Source organism: Felis catus, chromosome A1 (assembly GCF_018350175.1).
Source record: "Felis catus isolate Fca126 chromosome A1, F.catus_Fca126_mat1.0, whole genome shotgun sequence".
Lineage (NCBI taxonomy): Eukaryota > Metazoa > Chordata > Mammalia > Carnivora > Felidae > Felis > Felis catus.
Window position 1 is genome coordinate 149,959,280 of NC_058368.1, and position 26,844 is coordinate 149,986,123.

Here is a 26,844-nt window from a genome sequence, read left to right on the forward strand (position 1 = left end):
TTTAGGGGACTGGTTCTGCTTTTCATTTCCCAGAAGTCACTACCATGCAGATTTTCTGAGAAATGTTTGTGTGTAGCAGGTTAATGTTCTGGTTTTTGTCCTTTTTGTTTCCTGTTCTTATTCCACGCTGTGATGTTGCCCTTCTTGAGAGGCAATGATGCCAGATAGGAGGATGGACAGGCTGAACACAAGGATTAGAAGGAAGTGGTTTCCTTAGCAACAAAAACCTTGCGAGGAAAGCCACACTACTCAGCCACTACTCATGTCTCTCTTCGTCTGGTTTAAATAACACTGAGGTTCTGAATGCTAAGTACATATCTGATTCTGAATCATTTCTAGTGGAAATGATAGCAAACTGGCACTGTCTACAAAAACTTGAAAATTTGACAAGTGTGCAACATACTTTTATATGTTAATAGACACCTGCAAAAGTATCTCCTTCCTATTAGCGTGTCATTGCTTTTGCACTTTTTATGACTTGAAGCCGCAAAATAGTTTTCTCTCTCAAAAACAAAGCAGGTAAAGAATTTGCAAAAATCCAGATTAAAAAAAAAGTTATAAGAAAACTCCCCTTACACCTGTAGTGTTTGCTGTCTATCCCAGTGGTCAAAAATCAATCTGTGGATTAAATGATAGGGTAAGAAAGTCACTCTAATTTAGTAACTTGATTCTGGTTCTTAGTAGTACTTCATTTTAAGATCTTTAAATTATTCTTTTCTTAATTCTGCACTTATTGATATCCTGGCACGAGAGTATTAACATTTGAGTGATGATTAGTCATTAAATGGGAGCTGACACACTGAACTTGGTTCTCCATATTTACTGATCAGCACTTAACATTAATAAATATCTCATACCACACAACCAGGCATAAGTTTGGCACCTGAGTATCATACCAGACTTAGTCACAAAACTGTCATTATATCTGAACACAACTATTGATGAAGAAAAGATCACTTGCCAAACTATTACCTCTAAAATACCGGTCCATCTTTGAAAGATCAGTTATTATCCATTATTTTCTTAAAATTTTTGACTTAATAATCATTGGTAACATTGAGTGGAGGAGGGGCACAGAGAGAGGGAGACACAGAATCCAAAGCAGGCTCCAGGCTCTGAGCTGTCAGCACAGAGCCCGACATGGGGCTCAAACTCACAAACTGCAAGATCATGACCTGAGCCAAAGTCGGACGCTTAACCAGCTGAGCCACCCAGGCACCCCAGTTTATTTATTTATTTTGAGAGACAGCGAGTGTGGGGGAGAATCAGAGAAGGAAGGAGAGGGAGAATCCCAAGCAGACTCCACACTGTCAGTGCAGGACTCATGAACCATGAGATCATGACCTGAGCTGAAATCAAGAAATGGATGCTTAACTGCCTGAGCCACCCAGATAACCCCCCCAAAAATGTTTCTTATTTGAGCAAAGCTGGTTAAGAGTATAAAACAATGCTGTCCAATAGAGATATAAGGTGAATAAAATTAAAAAGCCATGTATATAGTTTAACATTTTCTAAAAACTGTTTTTGTAAAAAGGAAAAAGAAGTGAAATAATGTTTTAAATATCTAAAATATTATTAATACATATAACCAATATAAAATTATTGAGATTTTTACATTTTTAATACTTCATCTTCAACATCTGACTTGTATTTTACATTTAAGTTTATCTTAGTGTGAACCAGCCTTATTGCCAGTGCTGAACAGCCGCAGGTGGCTCATAATTACTGTATTGGATAGCACAGGTATAGAGCATAAAATATCACCAAAGGCATTTGAGGTTCACCTTCTTAAAAGGATGATGACCCTGTAGAAATACTATTTTTCTTAGTAAGATAACAGAATCCATCTCTTGAGGTGTTTGGAAAAGTTAACAAATTGGCAATGTTTTCTGAATTTAATATTAGGTGCTCCCCAAAAAAGTGTTTAAACGCTCCTAAGAACTTTCCCAATGTTCTTCCCAGAGACTGTAATTAAGTTGATGGTAATAGATTAGAAACCAGTGGCAAACTTAGTGAATTCTGTTTTGCCCATGAAATATTCTTGGAAAAAGTTCCTCACAGATTGAGTAGATCGGATTGTGATATTAGCATAATAGAACTGAGAATATCTTGCAGAAACCAGCTCTTTACTGAATTATTTTATAACTACTATTTTTAGAATGTAAACGTACACAGTGTGGATCCGCGGTGACTGAAATGAGGAAATTGTAAAGTCTTCTAAAGGAGGTTTCATTCCAGTCTCCTTGATTACAGAGAGATACTTCCTTCTCAGAATGCTATTCCAGCGAAGAAAAAGAGAAAGGGAGGAAAGGAATGGTTTAGCTTTGCCAACTGGCTGAATTAAGCAAATTTATTTTTCTCCCAATTTCCTGTAATATTTACAAACCATTTTCAGAAAACCTAGGTAGCAAGGACACAACTAATTTTTGAATAATTTCCATGGATGAAGATATCCTAAAGATTTTTGGAATAAATAAGGAACTATTATGTGATCTCACAAACTAATTTATAAGCTTTCCATTTTTAAAGAAATTCAAGACAAGTGTTTCATTTGGAGATTCTACCCCCTATCATTTATTAATACTGTCATTAGCCCAACTGGATTCCTGAATGTATACTGTCACTAGACAACTTAAGCCTAGACTGTAAATAGTTAACAGTAACCTATTTGTGAATTAAAGTGAAAAACCATACATTACACAATGGGTGAGATTAATGGGAGAACTAGACTTCTACATGTAAGGATCAGAGTAGCTTTTTGGGATACAGAAGCAAGGAGCAACAAATAACTTATGGCACATTACCAGGAAACAATCATTTAACTCATTGAGCCAATAAATATTTTTAGAACTACCATATGCAAATTACTTGACTTAGATGCAATAGGAACTCAAAGACAAATCACATGTGAATTCTGCATTTAAGGATTTATAAGTTAGTGGATGAGAAAACACCATAAAGAGCTATAATGGAGGCTTAAGAATCTTGAGATCTAAAGAAGAAAGATAAGGTTTAAGGGTAGAGGCTATTATTGTCAGGAAAGGAGTCAGAGCAGCGACTTAGAGGAAGCAGACTTGGACTGGTCCCTGATGGAAGGGTTTAGTCTCACGAAAGAAGCAGAGGGCACTGAGGGAGAGAAACTACGAGCAAAGGGAAGACTCCTGAGGGAACACAAGAAAACTTTGATTCAGAAGTGATAATATATGTTCCTGCATTGCTCAAGGATTATGTTCTGCATGGAAAGAAATTTTCACATATTAATAATGGTGATTCTATGCAGTTTTTCAGCATCGGTTCAGATTTTTTAACTAAGAAGTTACTTTCGATCATAGCTTGCAGTAAAATAAATTCTATGTGCAAATCATAAGCATGTGCCTCTGTCTCAAGTTTTGTGCTATTTCAGGAAATCAGATTCATTAATTAACTCACTGGTTTTGCCCATATAGGTGTTACTGGCATTAATATTTGCCAGCATAAAGAAAAATTATTTACGTAAAATGGAAAAGAGAGATTAGTTAAAATAATATGAATTATAATTTGATGTTATCAGTAAAAAGTATAGGCAATTTCTTATCCAGTAAATTTTGGTCTTATGTATTTTTTCTGATATTTTACTTACATGATGTCTATAGCAGGTCTACAGGCACTTTCCTTAGTGATTTGTTATAAATATTTTTAAACACCTGTTTATTTTTGAGAGAGAGAGAAGCAGGGGAGGGGCAGAGAGAGAGGGAGACACAGAAGCAATAGCAGGCTCTAGGCTCTGAGCTATCAGCACAGAGCCGGACTGTGGGGCTCAAACTCACAAACCATGAGATCGTGACATGAGCCGAAGTCAGACACTCAACTGACTGTTTTAATGTTTGTTTACTTTTGAGAGAGAGAGAGCGTGAGCAGGGGAAGGGCAATATGGGATTGCTGGAGAGTTCATTTCAACTAGTGGAGGACTAGAGTTGATGGATATGCCCTAGCCTCCTATATATCAAGAGATAGTTGTAAGGTTATGATTTCGCAGTGGGTCACCAGCTGGAGCACCCCTGGATACAAGACTAACTAGTTCCCTAACACACCCTTTGCTGACTTTCTGGTTTTTTTCTGGCTCTCCACTCTCACTCCCAAATAAACCACTTGTACTCGTCAGGCTCTAATTTATGAAAGAACCACATATCACCATTCTTAAAAGGAATTAGGCACTTAAAAAAAAATTAGGTTCAGTAACAAGGTGACTAAAGAACTTCCATCAGGGCCCATCAACAGAACGCTGAGAAAATCAGAACCCTGTGTATAAAAATGGATTATAATCAAAATATTAACTTATGTATCATTGGTCTTAAAGCTGGAATATACTTCCTAACAAAAACACATCACAATGATGGCTAAATTCCCGGTTAACAGAAATGAATTAAGCTCACAAATAACAGAAAAAAATTAAGTAATAAATGTAACTCATCCTATTTTATGAAGCACATATCATTAGTGTGCAGGGGCTGCCATAATAAATACCAGACTGGGGGGCTTAAACAAGAGAAATGTATTTTCCCACAGTTTGGGGGGCCAGAAGTCTGAGACCAAGGTGTTGGCACGGTTGGTATCTTCTGAAGCCTCCCTCCTTAGCTTTTAAATGACTGTCTTCTCCCTGTGTCTTCATATTTTCTTCCTTCTGTGCACACCTGAGTCCTAATCTCCTCTTCTGATGAAAACACAAGTCATATTGAGTTAGGTTCCTCCCTAATGACTTTATTTTGACTTAATTACCTCTGTAAAGACCTTGCCTCTGAATACAATCACATTCCTAAATTTTTTTTAATGTTTACTTATTTTTGAGAGAGAGACAGCACACGAGCAGGGTAAGGGCAGGGAGAGAGGGAGACACAGAATCTGAAGCAGGCTCCAGGCTCTGAGCTGTCAGCACAGAGCCCACTGTAGGACTCAAACTCACGAACTGCAAGGTCATGACCTGAGTTGAAGTCAGGCGCTTAACCCACTGAGCTACCCAGGTGCCCCCAGAACAATCACATTCTGAAGTACTTGGGGTTAGGGCTCCAACATACAAATTTGAGGAGAAGGACACAATTCAGCCCATAATACACCTTTATCTTTAAACTTTTAGTTTTCAACTCTTTGATAAATGTTAAGTAATCAAATAAACAATGAAATCACATCAACTAAAGAATTAGAACATTGTAAATACCTTTGAAACCATTTGTGGTCTCCCTCCCTCGCCTAACCCCATCCTTCCCTCCAAGAAGTAGACACTAACCTGAATTTTATCAATTACTTGCTTCTTTTATAATCACATATGAATGCATACTTAAGCAATGCATTGTGTTTTTGAACTTTACAAAAAGAGTAATGATTTGGGACACCTGGGCGGCTCAGTCAGTTAATCATCTGACTCTTGATTTTGGCTCAGGTAGTGATCTCAGGGTTTCTGTGTTCAAGCCCCACATCAGGGTCTGTGCTAGATGTGCAAAATAAATAAATAAATTTTCTTAATATAAATAAATAAAATAAATAAATAAAATAAATTAATTAATTAATTTAATTAAATAAATACAGTACAAATAAATAAATTATTTGTATTTATTAAATAAATGCATAAATAAGTCAGACACTCAACTGACTGTTTTAATATTTGTTTAGTTTTGAGAGAGAGAGAGCGTGAGCAGGGGAAGGGCAATATGGGATCGCCATAAATAAATAAATAAATAAATAAATAAATAAATAAAAACTTAAAAATAAAAAAAATAATATATATTATTATTCAAAATAAATAATAAATAAATAAATAAATAAATAAAATAAATGAAATAAATAAATAAAATAAAAATAAATAAAATAAATAAATAAATACTCAAAATAAATAAATAAAACTTAAAACATAAAAAAATAGTACTGCTTTGTGTATGTCTTACGGGACTTGCTTTTACGTCTCAGTATCTAAGATTCTTCCACACAGAAGTAGGTATGGTTCATTCATTTCACTGTTTTCTAAGATCACATTAAGTGATTCCACTAATACATAACTGTTCATTCTCCTGTTGATAGGATTTAGCTTTTCAGGCTTTTGGTTATTAATTATAATGCTGTTGTTGTACATATCTCTTTCACATGTGTAAGAGAGATGCTCTATACCCAGGAGTTCAATTGCTGAATTGTAGGTAATGTGATTACTTACCTTTACAGGATGACACTAAATTGTTTTCTTAAAGTGATGGTGCCAATTTATGGTCCCAACAAGTGTCTCAGATTCCTTGATCATGTGTATTGTGGCCAGTACAGGATATTGTCACGTTTGTAAATTTATGCCAATGTAGATGTCAAATGATAGGAAATTGTGTTTCTAATTTACATTTTCCTGACAACTAATAATTATTATGAGTCTCTTATGTTTATGAGCTATTCATGTTTTCTCTTCTATTAAAATGCTTCTGTGAAATGCTTCTTTTTATTTTTTCACCCACTTTTCTACTCAGCTTTTTTTGTCTTTTTTATTTATGACTTTTTTCTGTACCTGAAAAATGGATTTCTGGAATGGAATGGAATTCTGTTCCATTTATGTCTATATTTGTGGCAGTTGTCATATCTTTTTATTTGCATGTATTTTGAACAGAAATTCTTAATTTTGATGTAGTTGAATTTAGCACTCCCTTGTTTTCTAACTATTGTTTTTGTGTGTCCAAAAAATTCTTCCCTATCCTGACTTTATGTTTTTCTCCTAAACCTTTGTCTCATACATGTTGCTTTTTATGTCTTGTTTTCCTCTCCTGATGTTGTAACTGTATTTCCTTTAAAATGTTTATGGTCTATTCCTCACATTTATATCTTTATTGCTTAGGTAATTGACTTTTGGGTATGGTATGAGGTAGGGACCAAATTCCATTGTCCTTCTGCATAAATAATAAATTGTCCTATCAATGTTAGAATAAAGTCACCATTTTGCTTTTGTACCTATTGCTAAACATTTCAATTGAAACTAAAACTTCAGAAAGAGGAGGAAGTAGATAAGTTGTCATAAGAATATAAGTATATAGTTAGTAGCCAATCAGCCATTTTGCTAGGTCAACAGGTACTGGAGCCTATAAAGGAGAAGGAAGAATGATTTGTACTGTAAAGACAAGCATCCTTCAATGCTGTGTTGAAAGGGAGACTGTAGAAGAAAAAAAGGTTAAGTGTATTCATTCAGGGTGAAGATAGTGAGATGAACCTTGTATTGGAATCATTTATAATACACAGGACCTTCACAAGCATGAATATGTAATCAGAAACCATCTGACCTTGATTTTAAAAATCTACATGCTTTTAAGAAAACCTTTATCTACTGTCTCATTTAATTCTTTCATCTTGTCAGACATATATATAAGACAAAGAGAAATTCAGTCACTTCCCAAAAGACACATGGTGACTTGGGGACAAAGCTGTGCATATGGTTCAGGTTAGATGTGTCAGAGTAGTAAACTTAGAACCAAAAAAATAAAAAATAAAAAATAAAAAAAAAGACAGGGACACAATTTCTTTTTAAATACATCAACACAGTTTGAATACTTTTTTGGACTATTCTTTATTTTCTAAATGTGTGGAAATGTAAACCACTAGTCTGATACCAAAAAAAAAAAAAATGTATTTTGAAAATTTTGTTCTTTATGCCTACCCCAAGAAAGGTTAAGCCTAGAGATAATTTCTTCTATCATATTCCTAGCATGAGTGGATTTCCTCATTTAAAGCTTATCAGTTTGTGTCACTGTAGAAAACATTAGCAATGAAATATTCCTCTCTTGATAAGCAAGTTGAACTTTCTCACCTCCAGTTAGCATGAATAGGTTTGTTTGGCTACTAACGAATAATAGTTTGAGGAGAGCATAAAAGAGTAACCAAAAAAAAAAAAATCCGAGTAGTGTTTACCTTCACTAGGCTTCTTTTATAGTTGATAAAATGTTACAAAACTCACAAGCTATGATCCATGAATTTATGACTTGGAGTTCTGTAACTGTATTTTCCCTTGTAGAAGAAAAAAAGACAATAGGTACAATAATTTGTCTTATAGACAGAATTTTCATTCTTTTACAGCTGTGTTCTGTCTAATATGTGGGTTACAGCACTTGGCTGCCAGGAAATTATTTCTCAGAATATCTGCAAAAACAACTTTGCATCAGGAGCTTGGAATTCTGGAGAAATATTCTTCATTTTTTGAAACAAAATTATACTACAAATGGCTATTTAGCCATCAATTTCTCGAGTTTATGAAGTTGTGTTCAAATGGTTTCTGAATTTTTTGCATCCTCAAAACTTGACTCTCTCTTAACAATGATGCTATATTGGATAAGAGAAAAAACCACAGAGTGAGGACAGATATTTTTATGGAGAAGAACACGATGGAGCAAAAGGGAATCACATTGGTAAGAGTTTATCTTTAAATAAAAATTATAATAAGAGCATTACATAAAAATGTTGGTCTTGTAATCCCACTTCAATAATCTCTTTCATTCTCATCAATAAAAAAGTCCCCAAGTTTATTGAAGTGAAATTGACACACAATAAATGTATGAGTTTTCACAAATACATATGCCCATGTAACCACCACAATCAAGATACAGAAGATTTCAGAAATTCCAAAAGATTCCCTGTATTCCTCCTTTACAAGTTCCTCCTTTGCCCTCTGACCCCAGGCTACCAGTGTTCTTTCTGTCACTAGAGATAAAATTTGCCTTTTTTAGAGTTTCATATAAATGAATCAAAAGGTACATAGTCTTTTATTTTTAAAGTCTTTCCCTCAGAACAATGTTTTTGATATTAATCCAGGTTGCTGAATGTTATCAGAAGTTTATCCCTTTTTTATTGCTAAGTAGTATTCTATTATATAGCTAGCATAATCTATGTACGCATTTATGGACAGTGCTCTGTTCTGACTTAGGGTTATTATGGATAAATCTATAGAATTTCATAAACAGCTCTTTTCATTGCTGTTGGGTGAATATCCAAGAGTAAAAGTGCTGGGTCAGTTGATACATAGATGTTTAACTTTATAAGAAACTACCCAACAGTTTCCCACAGTGACTGTACCACTCTACACCTGAACTAATAATGTATGAAAATCCTTACTCCATATTCTTGCTTTGTATTATACTGTGTATTATCAGTTTTAAAATATTTTACCTATGCTATGGAGTTTGCGTTTATATCTCATTGTTGTTTTAATTTGCTTTTCACTAATGACTAAGGGTAGCTTTTTAATTCTTCTTTTGCCATCTATTTCTTTTGTGAAAATTCTGTTAAAATCTTTGCCTAATTTTAACCAGATTGCTTCTGTTCTTATTACTGAATTTTAAGATTTTTTTGTATATCTGGATCTGGTCTTTAAATATACTTCTTACAAATATTTTCTCTCAGTGTGGTATTTTGTTTTTTAAAAATTTTTTTTTCAATGTTTATTTATTTTTGGGATAGAGAGAGACAGAGCATGAACGGGGGAGGGGCAGAGAGAGAGAGGGAGACACAGAATCGGAGACAGGCTCCAGGCTCTGAGCCATCAGCCCAGAGCCCGATGCGGGGCTCGAACTCACAGACCGCGAGATCGTGACCTGGCTGAAGTCGGACGCTTAAGCGACTGCGCCACCCAGGCGCCCCTAATTGTGTCTATTGTTGAGTAGAAATTTAAAATTTTCATAATATCCATTTTTGGGGGTTTTTTATATGCTTTGTACTTTTTCATCCTAAAAAATTTTCACCAACCTTAAGGTTGCAAATATTTTCTTCTGTTTTCTTCCAGAAGCTTTATAATTTTAGAGTTTATGTTTTGTTCTATGTTCCATTTAAAATTAATTGTTATGTACCACATTTAGGGACAAGGATCACGGTTCATTTTTCTATCCAGTTGTTCCAACACCATTTGTTGAAAATACTATCCTTTCTTCATTGGTTACTTTCACGTGTTATTGAAAACTAACAGGGTATATGGTGGGGGCCAATTTTTTGCATTTCAATATAATTTTATAAATCATTATAAACTAGTCTATAGATCAATGCATACCAATGGGATATAATGTGTCTTAGCCTGTTCAGGCTGCAATAACAAAATCCCACAGACTGAATGGCTTATAAAGAACAGAAATACGTTTTTCACCGCTCTGGAGGCTGGAAGTTCAAGATCAGCGTGTCTGCATGGTCAGTTTCTGTGTTTGGTGGGGTCCTCCATCCAGTTTATGAGCAGTAGTATCCCACCTAATTTCACATGGCAGAAGGTGTGAGAAAGCTTTCACAGGTGGGTTTTATAAGGGCGCTAATCCCATTCATGAGGGCTCAGCTTTAATCATCTCCCAGAGGCCTCACATCCTAATGCCATCACCTTGGGCATAGGAATCGGGGGTCAGTCAGCAGGGAAAGGAGGAGAACACAAATATTCAGACCATGGTACAATTCAAGCCAAAATATATGAGGAACATACATAATTTAAATTTTTCTGGTAGCTACACTAAAAAGGTAAAAAATTAAACCCAAGAAATTATGTTTATTTAACTCAATATACAAAAGTATTTTCCTTGCAAAATGTTATCAATATGAAAGTATTGATGTGAAAATTTACATTCATTTTTGGCACTAGGTCATCAAAATCTGGGGTGTGTTTGTACTTACAGCATATCTTAATGTAGACTAGCCAGATATCCAGTATTCAATAGCATTATGTGATTACGTGGCTAACGGCTACCATTCTGGACAATTTATTTATAGATCAATTTGGAGGAAAACTGACAGATTAACAGCATTTAGTTGTTAATATTCATGATTACATTTTAATATATTAAGTTGTTATTTTCATTAAGTTGAAAATACTTAATTTCTGTGAGTTTTGGGAAGGTGGAGTAGCAGGATCCTGAGCCCAGCTTGGCCCACGGACACACTGAGACAACAGTTACATCTATGTGACTACCAGTGAAAATGACCTGAAGACTAGCAGAGCAGACTTTCCAAAGTCAATCATTGAGAAAGGCTGCACTGGAAAGGGTAGGAGCAGTGGACACATGCATGGAAACCAAAGCCGTGGCATGACTAGCCACAAACAGGAGGGATACTACCAGCACAGAGAAGCAAGAGTATCAGATGCCAGACAAGGAACTCCTGACACCGGGGATACAATTGGCAAGACCAGTCCCCATTATGTCTGGCTTTGAAAACCAGCATGGCCTAACTCTGGAAGCTTTAAAAATCAGCAAGCTTAATTCTGGGAGAGCAGGACAGCTACAGGAAACTAAGCTCCCACCCTTCAAGAGTCAGCACACTAAATAACTCAGCCTGAGAAATGTTACAGAAGCAGAAACGAGCCTGGGGTGTATGTGAAGGAAATATATTCACTTATCTTAATCTCAGAACCTGTCTTGGAGCAACAGGGATCAGCAGTAGATTTCTCTGGGAACAAAATACTACTGGGCACCATTTCTCTTCCCCTTCCCTAGCCTAGACAGATGGACACTTAGAATAGCCTGCCCTAATAACATATGCCCCACCCTGGCATTTTCCTGTGGACCTGCCCCATCCAACCCAACAGTCTAGGCAGACATCCCTTCAAAGTGCCTCCTGCTCTGGGGAGAGGGGAAGATAAGCCCATATCAGCATGCCTGCAGTTCCTGTAGCTGAACATCACAGATGGCCATGCAGGCAGCAAGCCCTGCCCTTTGATGTGTCTTCAGTTGTGACAGAGAGGCTAATTGCAGACAGCTCTCCCATCCACAAGCACACAGCTACTGTAGGTAAGTCTCTCAAAAGTGTGGAAAGCAACCCCTGGCCAGTGCACCCACAGCAGGCAAAGCAGGTCACTGCACCTGGCTGGGCTAAAGGCAGCCATGGCTTGGCCACAACAGAACGACACATGCAGCCCACAAAGGAGACACCATTGCTGTGCCTGGTTCTGGTGACCAGGAAGAGTTGCTCTATAGGGCACCACAGAACCTCTTTGCATAAGGCCACTACTTTTAACACCAGGAGATATGGCAGAACTACCTAACACAGAATTAGACAAAATTATGAGCCAGAGGAATTTGTCAGAAATGAAAGAATGACAAAATTATAGTGAAAGAGCTAACTGAAACATATGAGAAGTACATCTGTTAAATAATTCAAAGTAATGGTCATAAAATACTTGCTGGACTTGAGAAAAGAGTGGACAGAAAATATAAAAAAAAACAGAGTTGAAGAATTCAACAACTGAAATAGAAAATAAACTAGGGGAAATCAATAGATTAGTGTGTTGGGGTTATTACTGAGGATGATGAGATTATACACATTGCTTGGCTAGCTAAAATGTAACAGAGAAATTTCTGGTGGGCTGCAGTTAAGCTCAGGAGGGGCATGGGTAACCACCCTGAGGAATGCCCTGGGGTACCAGCCCTCCCAGGTGTTTCTGCTGTCCTTGGGGAACAATGTATACATTGTATACAATATATACATTGTATACAAAGTTTAGAAAAACAATAGAACACATAGACTCTTGCTGCAAATCTCTGATTTGTCTCTTGTGATTGTGCACTGTTAAGTCATGCACCCCCTGGTTTCACAAGCCTGAAATGTTAAACGCCCTCTGTATACAACAAGCCAACTGAAATCTGTGATTGGCCTGCAATAAATCAGAGTACTTACTAGTGAGGTGAACCAGGTGTTGGATCTTCATCTGCGATCGTTGACCCCCATGTCTTCTCCTCTCTTTCGGAGCCAAGGGTGGAGTAATCTCATTTGTTGGTACAGAGTTTGCTGTCCCTTCTCAGCATTAGTGGATGAAGAAGAATGGATCAGCAATCTGTAAGACAAGGTAATTGAAAGCAACCAAACTGAACAGCAAAAAGAAAAAAGAATAAAAAATGAGAACTAGTTAAGGGAACTTTGCAATATCATCAAACATAGTAACATTTACATTATAGGGATCCCAGAAGCAAAAGAAGAAGGGGTCAGAAAACGTACTTCAAGAAATAAGAGCTGAAAACTTCCCAAATTTGGAAAAGGAAACAGACATCCAGGTTCAGGAAGGAAACAGCCTCTAAGAAGGATGAACCCAAGGAGGTCCTCACCAAGACACATAATAATTAAAATCACAAAAAGCAATGAAATTTAAAAGAAGCAAGAAAAGGGGCGCCTGGGTGGCTCAGTGGTTAAATATCCGACCTCAGCTCAGGTCATGATCTAGCTGTTCAGAGTTTGAGCCCTGCATTGGGCTCTATGCTGACAGCTCAGACCCTGGAGCCCGTTTTGGATTAATGTTTTTTAAAGAAGCAAGAAAAGAAAACAGTTACATATAAGCCTATCAGCTGAATTTTCACCAGAAATTTTTTTGCAGTCCAGAAGGGAGTGCCATGATATATTCAAAGTGCTAAAAGTAAAAATCTTCAACCAAGAATAACCAGCAGGGCTGTCTTTCAAAATATATGGACAGATAAAAAGTTTCTCAAACTAAAGTTAACAGGAGTTTATCTCCACTAAACCAGGCTTGTGAGAATGTTAAAGGGAATTCTTTAAGTGTAAAGAAAAGGCCATAACTAGCAATAAGAAAATTAGGGAAGAAAAAATTTCACAGATAAAAGCAAATAGTAAATATTAATCACTTATAAAGTCAATATGGAGGTTAAAACACAGAAGTTGTAAAATCAATTATATCTACAAAAATTAGGCAAGGAATACAAGAAAATTTTAAAAAATATAGGACATCGTATAAAATGTGGAGAGTAAAGTAAAAATTCAGTGCTTTTTGAGTATGTACTTGTGACCATCACTTAAAATAGACTGCTATACACTCTCAACAATAGCCAAATAGTGGAAAGAGCCTAAATGTCCATCAACTGATGAATGGATAAAGAAATTGTGGTTTATATACACAATGGAGTACTACATGGCAATGAGAAAGAACGAAATATGGCCGTTTGTAGCAACGTGGATGGAACTGGAGAGTGTGATGCTAAGTGAAATAAGCCATACAGAGAAAGACAGATACCATATGTTTTCACTCTTATGTGGATCCTGAGAAACTTAACAGAAACCCATGGGGGGAGGGGAAGAAAAAAAAAAAGAGGTTAGAGTGGGAGAGAGCCAAAGCATAAGAGACTGTTAAAAACTGAGAACAAACTGAGGGTTGATGGGGGTGGGAGGGAAGGGAGGGTGGGTGATGGGTATTGAGGAGGGCACCTTTTGGGATGAGCACTGGGTGTTGTATGGAAACCAATTTGACAATAAACTTCATATATTGAAAAAAAAATTAAAAAAATTAAAAAAATTAAAAAAATAAAAAAAAGACTGCTATACATATAGGATGTTATATATGAACCCAAAGGTAACCACAAATCAAAAATCCTATAATAGATACACAAAAATGAAGATAAAGGAATCCAATCATAACACTAAAGAAAGCCATCAAACTCCAAGGGAAGAGAGCAAGAGAAGAAAGGACTAGAAAAGAACTACAAAAAGAACCAGAAAAAAAATTTAAGAAAATGGCAATAAGTACATAACTATCAATAATGACTTTTTTTATTAAAAAAATTTTTTTATTATTATGTTTATTTATTTTGAGAGAGAAAGACAGAGTGCGAGGGGGGGAGGGGCAGAGAGAGAGGGAGACAGAATCCGAAGCAAGGCTCCAGGCTCTGAGCTGTCAGCACAGAGCCCAATGCTGGGCTCGAACCCATGAGTGGGAGATCATGACCTGAGTCAAAGTCAGATGCTCAACCGACTGAGCCACCCAGGTGCCCCAATAATTACTTTAAATGTAAATGCACTAAATGCTGCAATTAAAATAGAAAGTGTGACTGAATGGATTAAAAAAAAATAAAACATCTATAAGCTATCTAATAGAGACTCACTTCTGATCTAAAGATATATACAGATTGCAAGTGAAAGGATTAAATATTTACCATGCAAATGGGAGTGAAAAAAAAAACCAGGTAGCAATATTTATAACAGACAAATTAGACTTAAAATACAAAAGATAAAGAGACCAATCCTACAAGAAAATATATCAATTATAAATATCTCTGCACACAACATAGGACCACCTAAATATATAAAGCAAATATTAAGAGACATAAAGGGAGAAATCGACAGTTATATAATACTAGTAGAGGAATTTGACACCCCACTTATAACAATGGATAAGTCATCCAGACAGAATATCAGTCCGAAAACAATGGCTTTGAATGACACACAGACTAGATGGACCTATCAGACATACACTGAACATTCCATCCAAAACACAGTAGAATACAAATTCTTTTCAAGTGCACATGGAACATTCTCTACAATAGATCATAGTCACAAAGCCAATCTCAATAAATTTAATAACACTGAAATCATATCAGACATCTTTTTTCCCCCACAATGGTATGAAACTAGAGATCAATTATAAGAAAAAAACTGGAAAAAAATACAAACACATGTAGGCTAAACAACATGCTACTAAACACGCAATGGGTCAGTAAAGAAAGTCAGTAGTGCATGGATACAAATGAAAATGAATACACAATGGTCCAAAATCTTTGGGATGGAGCAAAAGCAGTTCTAAAAGGGAATTTTAGAGGGATGAATTTTACCTCAATAAACAAGAAAAACTTCAAATAAAAACCTAAACTTACACCTAAAGGAGACAGGGGGAAAAAAAAGAACAAAGCCCAAAATGAATAGAAAGAAGGAAATAATAAGGATTAGAGTGGAAATAAGATAGAAACTAAAAAACAATGGATAAGATCAATGAAACCAGGAGCTGGTCCTTTGAAAAGATAAACAAAATTGATAAACCTTTAGCCAGACTTATCAAGAAAAAAAGAGAGAACTCAAAATAAAAAATGGAGGAGAAATAGGCAACACTACAGAAATACAAGGAATTAGAAAACAATACTATGAAAAATTATATGCCAACAATTCAGTCACTCAGAAGAAATAGACAAATTCCCAGAAACATACAGTCTTACAAAACCAAACAGGAAGAAATAGAAAATTTGAATGGACTGATTGCTAGTAATGAAATTGAACTGGTAATCAAAAAACTCCCCATACACAGAAGTTCAGAACCAATGGCTTCATAGGTAAATTCTAACAAACACTATAGAAAAGTTAATATGTATTTTCTCAAACTATTCCAAAAAATGGAAGAAGGAAAACTTTCAAATTAATTCTACAAGCCTAGCATTACCCTGATACAAAAACGAGACAAACATACTACAAGAAAATAAAAGTACAGGCCAAAATTTCTGATGAAGATAGAAGCAAAAATCCTCTACAAAATATTTGCAAATCAAATTCAATAATACACTACAAATATCATTCATCACAATCAAGTGGTATTTATTCCAGGGATGCGAGTGTGGTTCAGTATTTTCAAATCAGTCAATGTGACATATCCTACCAATAAGAGAAAGGATAAAAACCATGTGATCAACTCAATAGGTGCAGAAAAAGCATTCAACAAAATATAACATTCATTTATGATAAAAACTCTTAACAAAGTAGGTGTAGAGGGAACATACCTCAGTATAATAAACCCAAAGCTAACAACATACACAACAGTGAAAAACTGAAAGCTCTTCCTCTAAGATCCGGAGCAAGAAAAGGATATCCTTTCTCACCACTTTTATTCAATAACATACTCGAAGTCCTAGCTACGGCAATTACACAAGAAAAAAAAAAAAGGCATCCAAATTGGCAAGGAACAAGTAAAACTGTCAGATGACCTGATACTATACTAAGAAAACCCTAAAGATTCTATCAAAAAACTGTTAGAACTGATGAATGGATTCAGTAGAGTTGCAGGATATAAAATTAATATACAGAAATATACTTCTATTGACTAATAACAAGGTAGCAGAAAGAGAAATTAAGAAAACAACCCCAGTTACAACTGCATCAAAAATTAAATTCCTAGGAATAGATTTAGCCTAGGATGTGAAAAACCTACATTCTTAAAAATAGAAGACATTGATGCCAGAAACTGAAGACCACACAAGTAAATTCAAAGATATTCCACAGTCATGGAATTGGTCGAATACTGTTAAAATGTCCACACTAAACTAACCAATCCACAGATTCAATGTCATCCTTATCAAAATACCAGTAACATTTTTCACAGAACTAGAACAAATAATTCCAAATTTTGTCTGGATCCACAAAAGACCCCAGTAGCGAAAGCCATATTGATGAAGAAAAAAAGCTGGAGGTATCATGATCCCAGATATTAAGATATACTAATAATTACTACTAAATTGTAGTAATCAAAACAGTATAGTACTGGGACAAAAGAGAGAGTCCAGAAATAAAAATGCATCTATATAGTCACCTAATCTATTATCAAGAAGGATATACAATGGACAAAAGATAGTCTCTTCAATAAATGGTGTCAGGGAAACTGGAGAGCTGCATGTAAAAAAGTGAAATGGGACTTCTTTCTAACACCATGCACAAAAATAAACTTAGAATGGAATCAAGACCTAACTGTGAGACCTGAAACCATTAAACTCCTAAAAAGAAAACATAGGCAGTAATCACTTGGACATCAGCCTTAACAACATATTTATGAATATGTCTCCTCAAGCAAGATGATTAAAAGCAGAAATAAACGGTTGGGACTCCACTAGAATAAGAAGGTTTTGTAAAGCAAAGGAAACCACCAACAAAATGAAAAAGCAACCTACCACATGAAAATGATATTTGAAATGATATCTGATAAAGGGTTAATATCTAAAATATATACAGATTTTATACATGTCCACACCAAAAAAACCCCAGTTAATCCAACTAAAAAATGGGCAAAAGACTTGAATAGACATTTTCCCAGATACCTACAAATGGCCAATGACCACATGAAAAAACGTTCAACATCACTAATGATCAGGGAAACACAAATCAAAACTACTGTGAGATGTCACCTCACACCAGTCAGAATGGCTAGTATTAAAAAGACCCAAATAACAACTGTTGGTGAGAATGTGGTTAAAAGGGAACAACTGTGCACTGTTGGGAGGAATGTAAATTGGTATAGCCACTACAAAAACAGTATGGACTTTCCTCAAAAAATTAAAAATAGAAATACCTCACGATTCAGTAATTCTAGGTATTAAAGAAAACAAAAATACTAATTCAAAAAGATATATGCACCCTATGTTTATTGCCGCATTAGTTACAATAGTCAAGAATTGGAAACAATGTAAGTGTCCATTAATAGATAAGTGGATAAATGAGTTACATATATATGCTGGAATATGACTCAGCCATAAAAAGTAAGATCTTGCCACCTGTGACAACGTGGATGGACCTACAGAGTGTAATGCAATGTGACATAAGTCAGACAGAGAAAGACAAATGACACATGATTTCACTTATACATGGAATCTTAAAAGCAAAACAAAGAAAAAAACAGGCTTAATTAAAAAAATTTACATTTATTTACTTTTGAGAAACAGGGTGAGACAAAGTGTGAGCCGTGGAGGGGCAGAGAGAGAAGGAGACACAGAATCTGAAGCAGGCTCCAGGCTCTGAGCGGTCAGCACAGAGCCCGACGTGCGGCTCGAACTCACAAACTGTGAGATCATGACCTGAGGTGAAGTCAGACGCTCAACCGACTGAGTCGCCCAGGCGCCCCGAACAAAACAGACTTTAAATAAGGGGGAATTGGTGGTTGCCAGATGGGAGATGGGCTGGAGGAGGGGTTAAATAGATTAAGGAGATTAAGAGGCACAAATTTACAGTTTTCAAATAAATATGTCATGGAAATAAGTACAGCATAAGGACTACAGTCAATAATATTGTAACAACATTACACGGTGACAAATGGTAACTACATTGTGAGCAGAGAGTAATATATAGAATTGTTGAATCAATATGTTATATACCTAAAATAATATGGTATGTCAATTATTTTCAATAATAAAATAATAGTAGAGGAGATCATGATTCTTCATTCTTCAGTTCTTTATTTGGATCTGTCCTTTAAATGGATTTTATCTTCAAATATAGCTAGTGAGTTTTCTCTCTCGAATCCTTGCATATTTGAGACTCTTCTTGTACTGTCTTATACACACAAAATGAATACCTGGTATGTTGTATCACATTTTCTTCTATCTCTACTGATTAGCATTAAAGTGTAAGGCAAGAACTCCAAGGGTGAGATCAGGTGGTATTCTACCCAAGACCTACTAAATCAGATCACATGCAAAGTGAGCATCTACTATCTGCATTTTACTCCAACTCTCTGGAAGTTGCTAATTCCCACTAAAACTAAACAACCACTGTTGTAGTGCTCCACCATCTCCTATCAACCACTGCTGTGGTGCTGAAGGCCAAGGCCAACACAGTTTTAGCTCTTTATAGGGTAAAGATTGCTCTACGATCAATACAGCTGTTCATGCCTGCACTAACAGTAGCCTTAGGCTGGGCCAACTGTCCACCAGTTTACTGTGATGTGGTCTTTGAGTGGCCTAGAGAGGAAGAAGCATCTGGGTTTGAGTTCATCCATGTTGTAGCATGTGTTAGAATATCCTTCCTTTTGGAGGAGTTAAGATGGCAGAGAAGTAGGGGGACCAGCATTTTCCTAGACCTCAAACACAGATCTCTTGGAACACCCAGGAAATCAATCTGCAGAGTGACAGAAAGATCTCCACAGATGGAGGGAGACAACTTGGCAGGACAGAGGTGCATGTATGCAAACTGAGAGAGATAAACAGTGGCATAGGAACAGAGGGGAGGGAACCCCTTTTGTGGAGAGACAAAAGGGAAAGACAGGCTGTGGAAGTGCAGTATTGTGCTGATACAAGAGAAAAATCCTCCCCAAACCATGACTGGGGAATGAGAAATATGGAGAGTGCCAGTTTCTATTTTGCGAACAGCTTTAGGAGCTGAAGATTGGAGTGCAAACTGGGGCAACCACTCTGAAAAACAGCGTAGAGATTTCTCAAAAAATTAAAGATAGAATTACCGTATGACCCAGCAATTGCACTACTAGGAATTTATCCAAAGGATATAGGAGTGCTGATTTGAAGGGGCACGTGCACCCTGTGTTTATGGCATTGCTATCAACAATAGCTAAATTATGGAAGGAACCCAAATGTCCACCAACTGATGAAAGGATTAAGATGTAGTATATGTATACAATGGAATAGTATTTGGCAATGATAAAGAACAAAATCTTGCCATTTGCAACAATGTGGATATAACTAGAGTGTATTATGCTAAGCGAAATAAGTTAGACATATGTCATATAATTTCACTCATATGTAGAATTTGAGAAACTCCACAGATGAACATAAGGGAAGGGAAGGAAAAGTAAGATAAAAGCAGAGGAAGGCAAACCATAAAAGACTCAAATACAGAGAACAAACTGAGGGTTGATGGAGGAGAGGTGGGTGGGTGGGGTGGGCTAAAATGGTGATAGGCATAAGGAGGCAACTTATTGGGATAAGCACTGGTGTTGTATATAAGTGATGAATCACAGGAATCTATTCCTGATGCCAAGACTACACTGTATGTTTGCTAACTTGAGAATTGAAAACAAACAAACAAAAAACTAACAAACAAAAACACCTGGCATGATTTTACTTGCTAAAGATTATATTTTTTGTGATAATTAACTTATAATACTGAAATAAACTGTCAAAGTAAAAAATAAAACAAACAAAAATAATCGCTATACCCAAAACAGAGTTTGTAACAAAATTAACATAAAATCAACAATGTTCTTATATATTCTTAAATAATTGGTTAAGTAATCTGATGTAATCCCATTTAAAATGGCAGTAACTAAAAACAATATCACACAGTTCCTGGTATAAAACTTTAAACATCTACCAATAAAAGCTTGAGAAAATAGTTTATAATGTTTCACTGTAGAATGAAGAGGGATGGTAAAGTCTCAGAGACTGGAAGATAAAAGTTAAAAATTGACTTTTGTAAACAAAAAGCACCATAAAGATTTGCTTCACATAATTGTCTCCACAAGATCATTAGTCTGCAATTAGAGGCCACTTCTCACATCATGCATTCCCAGAAGTTAACATCTAATATACCATAGGAGTTATGATATATGAATGAATGATTGAAAAATATTTTATTTCTTATCATTTTATTTCTAGTAACTTCTTCTTTGGTCTGTAAATTATACAGAAGCCCGTTAATTGCCAAATATTTGGGGATTTTCCAGATATCTTTGTTATTCGTCCCTAATTTAACTGTTTAACAGTATGGTTTAAACTGATTCACAATATGCCTTTCCTCAATGAATGTTACATGTGCACTTGAAAAGAATGTGTACTGTACAATTGTTGGGCATAATGTTTTATTTACATCAATTAAGTCAGGTTAGTGCTGTTTGAATCTTCTATATTATGGCTAATATTCTGTTTTGTCAATTACTGAGAAATGAGTGGTAAAATAGCCAAGTACAATTGTGGACTTGTCCATTTCTCCTTTCAGATTGATCAGTTTGTGCTTTATGTGTTTTAAAGCTCTTATTAGATATATAGACATTTAGAAATGTTATGTCATCTTGGCTAGTGAACTACTTTATCATTATCCTATGTTATCACTGGGAATAAAATTCTTTGTTCTAAAGTCTCCTTTGTCTTACATTAATATAGTCACTCGAGCTTTCTTATACTTAGTATTTTCATGGTATTTATATATTATAGTATTTCTACCCTACAGTATAGTTTAATTCCATATTATAGTATAGTATAATATAATATTTCCACATCTTTTTAACTATTTGAATCTTTCTATTTAAAACAGGCTTCTTGGGGCACCTGGGTGGCTCAGTCAGTTGAGCGTCTGACCTCGGCTCAGGTCATGATCTCGCGGTCTGTGAGTTCGAGCCCCACGTCGGGCTCTGTGCTGACGGCTCAGAGCCTGGAGCCTGCTTCGGATTCTGTGTCTCCCTTTCTCTCTGACCCTCCCCTGCTCATGCTCTGTGTCTCTCTCTGTCTCTCTGTTATTTAATGTTAAATAAAACATTAAAAAATAAATAAATAAATAAAATAGGTTTCTTATACATAGCAGTCAGTTGTATCTTGACTTTCTCTATGTATGACACTCTGGTCTTTTGTGTTCAGATCATTTACACTTTGTTTAGATCATTTACATTTAATGTTATTATCAGTATGCTTATTTAAATCTTCCAACTTGTCTATTTGTTCCGTTTGTTCTTCATGGTTTATTTTCCCTTTTCTTCTGTCTTTTTGAATTAAGCATTTGTTAACATTTTATTTTGTCTCCATTACTGGCTTATTACCTATATGACTTTTTTCAACATTTGCACTAGAGTTTATTATATCCAATTTATACTTATCACCATCTTTCTTCAAATTATATCACTTATTTGTAACATATAAACCTTAAAACAGTATACTTCTTTATTTTTTCTTCTGTCCTTGGAGCTATTTTTGTAACATGTTTTACTTCTAAACACATGAAAAAACAGACAATATACTTCAAACAGTCAATTACCCTTTAACGAAAAAAAGAGTCTCTTATATTTACCCATACATTTACTGTTTGTGGTGATATTTTTATGTTTAGGCCCAAGTTTTCCATGTGGTGTCAATTTCCTTCTGCCTGGAGAACTTTAACATTTCAGGCCATCCTAAGTCTTCTAACGACAAACTTCTCAGCTTTTATCTGTTTGTTATTTTCATTGAAGACATAATTCTACATTTGATTTTTTTGTTTGTTTCTCAGTACTTTGAAGACATAATTCGTTTGTCTTCTAGCTTTTGTAGTTTATGGTGAGCAGTTTATACTCTAAACTTAGTCCAGAGAGAACTTACATGCTCTGGCAAGGTGAATTTCCAGACACAATAATGCTTTATTGTGTGTTTCTTCCCCGTCCACCAGTTAACTTTTCTACTCTGTAGAATTCCACATGAGGGTGTGTATTTACACTATCCTATAAAACTGTAATCTCTATGAAGGAAGGCACTAAATGGCCAGTAAATGTTTTCAGTTAGTAAGTTTCATTATTCTCATTATGCAGCATAAAATATTTGGTTAGGACATCTTGGTTCTACTGTTTTAAGGGCCTAAACTATGGTAGCTGAGATAAATAGTCATTGATTTCAAGATACCTTTTTTGAGTACTTTGTATGAACTGGACACTGAATGAATCTTATGAGATACATATTATTATCTCTATTTTACATATGAGAAAAGCGAGGCTCAAGAGTTATTCAAATTGTCTGAACTGAGGGTTGATGGGGGGTGATGGGCACTGAGGAGGGCACCTGTTGGGATGAGCACTGGGTGTTGTATGGAAACCAAGTTGACAATAAATTTCATATTAAAAAAGTAAGTAAAGGGGCGCCTGGGTGGCAAGTTGGTTAAGCGTCCGACTTCAGCCAGGTCACGATCTCGTGGTCCGTGAGTTCGAGCCCCGCGTCGGGCTCTGGGCTGATGGCTCAGAGCCTGGAGCCTGTTTCCGATTCTGTGTCTCCCTCTCTCTCTGCCCCTCCCCCGTTCATGCTCTGTCTCTCTCTGTCCCAAAAATAAAAAACGTTAAAAAAATAAAATTAAAAAAAAAAGTAAGTAAATAAATTATGTGAGCAATACCCATGATCTGAACATCTTCATAAATACCACTTCTTTGAGACAGATTATGGACAGTTAGTATAACACTATGTATCCTGTATATCTTGCATATTATATGTGCTTACGTGCAAGTTTGTCTTTCCTCTTAAAATTTTTAAGGTTTATCAGAGCCTGCTAGGCTTCCTGAAAATTATTAAGACTTCCATGTATTCCAGGGCTCAGAATTCTTATTTATTTAGTTCTAAATAATTTAATTATAATCTATAATCTAATTATAATTTCAAGTGGCAAAACTCAACTAAAGCAAATATGAGGAATTTATTGTCTCACATAACCAATCCACAGCAAATGCAAGTGTGGAATTGGACTTAAAGATGATAGGATTTGGGGACTTAACCCAATCAGGTTTATTTTTCTCACTATCCTGTCTCTATGATTCTTTCTGCATATCAGACATTCTTTTTCCAATTTCAGATGAATCTTCTTCATGATTGGAAATATGGCTCTAGATCACTCCAGACTACAAAACTTCCATCTATGTAACTTGAAAAGCAATAACGAGATCATGACAATCTCCCATTAGATACTACTAAGAAGTCCTCTAGTTCAGTTTGAGTCACCCATTTGGTGTAACTACAATCCTTGTGGTCTCAGAGATAGAGCAGTATGTTCAGCTCAGTATGTATCAGGGACCCATCCCACTTGAAGCTAGGGAAGTGGTATACTAAGGGAAGTCCCCACTAGGAACACACGGGTGGATTGGGGAAAGAGAAATTCCACAAAAGAATGGGATATTGCTTAGGATAATGTAATGTGGGGCAGGATGCCAGTTTAGCAAAAACAGCAGCTACTACAACATGGAAGCATTTTTAGACACTGAGGTTTTGTTGGAATTTTTTTTTTAAAGGAAGGTTTATTGGCATGGGGGTAGTACCTTGAATGCACTTTCCCTTTAAACTTAGAGAATTGGCTTCATAGATAAACAATATGTGGAAGTACTAGAATTTTCTTCCCTTTTCTTCCTTCTTTCTTTCTTTCTTTCTTTCTTTCTTTCTTTCTTTCTTTCTTTCTTTCTTTCAGAAGCATTTTCAATTCTATAGCTAAACTCTACCATTCTCATAGAGGTAGAAGATATGGCTCAGGTCATCAATAAATACTCAAGTAAATACTTAAGACAAAGTATTTAAACAGCCTATTTCAGATAAACTTTATAAACCAATGTATATCCATAAGCTACTCCTTTCTAGAAATATTTCTCAATATGATATCAAGAATTTACATTTTAAAAGTGCCACCAGACCTTATAATGCTACAACAGGGTTTAGGTTTTCATAGAAATTCATATTGCCAAACTACAGGTCAAAGAATATGTGACTTTGAAGGCTGAACTCTCAATTTTAAATTCCTCTTTTATTCATGTTAGGTTACACCATAATATAAGTAGAGAGAAGGCCTGCATATGTTGTCAAACTTAATGGCAAAAGTTACATAGATTGGCTAATTAAATAATAAGTGGATTCTAACTTATATTGAGGTGAAAGTCAGAATTCATCAGTGTGAGTGTTATTTGACAGGGGTGATAAATCTTGTTCTCCAGGGTTGATATTTTCAATACCCTTGTGCATCCTAGGGCATTTCAACTACACTAGGAGGGTTAGATTAGCAGCAGCCTGATTTACTGATACCTTTGGGGGGACACTCTAATTAGCACATATCTGTGATCTTCAAATAGCTTAAAGTGGATCATGCAAAGTTAAAGAGATAAGGAATGCTATGTGAGTATATGCACAAAGAAACTACATATACAAGGAGATGCTGATGGAGGCTTGAGTAGGGTAAGAAAACAAAACATTAAGAGAGTTTCCTAGAATGAAGAAAATGGAGACAAACTATTTTCAGGACTTACAATTCATTGTTAAAACCTCAATGAAGTCACCTAGTCAATGTAAGCATTTTATAGTAAATCATTGATTTGGATCTTAAATGGTGCAAGGAAGTGAATGTACAGAGGTATTTTATATTCAAGGATTTCTTCTGATCACTCTTTTAGTTTTTTTCCTCCATGTTATTTTCCTCCTATTATCATCTCTACTTTGCTCCAGATACCACTGCCTGAATCTTTAGTGAAAAGTGATAGACCTCACACTAGCCTCCAGGAAATAGTGTAGTCTCATTTATTCTCAATACACAACTATAGCAATTTAAGAAACGAGAAGAATAAATTTGTGTTAATAGTGTTGGGACCCCTCCACCTGAAAGAGCAGACCTAGGCCGGCTAACTAGTGACTATGTCCCTGACATGGCCGCAGAAAGAAGTTCCCGCTCAAACCTCAGACCTCCCCTTGAGTAACTTATGTTTTCTAAGAAAGCAGGCTACCGATTGATGCATTCTTCCGAAGTCTGAGGTGGGAGCAAGGGGAGTGTGAGAGGCATGGAAAGTGTGAGTAGAAGAGGGAGGGCTTCTCTCAGGTAGGGGCCAGAGGCAGGAGCCCTCAACCCTGTCCAGGCTTAGAATGACCTGGGAGCATCTTAATAACTGACCCGTCCCCAAACCAATTAAATCAGAGTCTCTGGGGATGGTGCTAGGTATTTATATAGCACAGCAAGGCTGACAGCCAATGGTTAATAGGTGACCAGTGAGAAACGTTCTGTATACACTGAGGCCAAACATGTTAAACAACTTCAGACACAGTGGTTCTTAAACTTCAGGTGCATCAGAATCTCCTGGAAGACTTGTTCAAACACAGATTACTGAGCCCCACCCCCAGAGTTTCTGATTCAGTGGGTCTGTGACCACCAGGCCCAACATTTGCATTTTTAACAAGTTCCAGGTGATGCTGATAATTGCTGATCTAGGACCACACTTTGGCAGCCAATCAGCTGAGGCCACGACCCTTCTCCAGCCAATCGGTTAAGGCCATGATCCCTATAAAACCTTTGTGCTTTTGAAACTCGGGCTCTCTGTCCAGTATCTCCCCACTGCCTCAGTGCAGGTAGGGGATTGAGCTCGAGCCAGCTCAAATAAAGACTCTTTGCTTTTGCATCGGACTCGGCTCCCTGGTGGTCTTTGGGGATCACGAATTCTGGGCATAACACACCCATGTAGCTTTGGTCTCTATGAAGTCACAGGGATAATCTAGTAAAGACTAACTAGTCTGATTTACAGAATGGGAAAAAAACTACTAACCTCACGAAATACAATGGAATCATGGTAAAGATGATCCAACATATCAAGCTGAGCTCTCAGTTTTGTAAAACCTTACATATGCTAATTCTTTCCCCACTGAAACAGTTTTCATCTTGCCACTCACT

The 26,844-nt window shown here is 36.1% G+C and overlaps 1 long non-coding RNA gene across 1 annotated transcript in view; it reads right to left on the reverse strand.

Annotated features, from left to right (window-relative positions):
- Window positions 1-1,672: 1,672 nt before the first annotated feature.
- LOC123379038 overlaps window positions 1,673-26,844 on the reverse strand; it is a 194,828-nt gene continuing 169,656 nt past the window's right edge. The window contains exons 2-3 of the long non-coding RNA XR_006582969.1: window positions 12,628-12,784; window positions 1,673-2,276 (exon numbers count right to left, since the gene is read on the reverse strand). This is a non-coding gene — a long non-coding RNA (uncharacterized LOC123379038). The remainder of the gene's footprint in view (window positions 2,277-12,627; window positions 12,785-26,844) is intronic.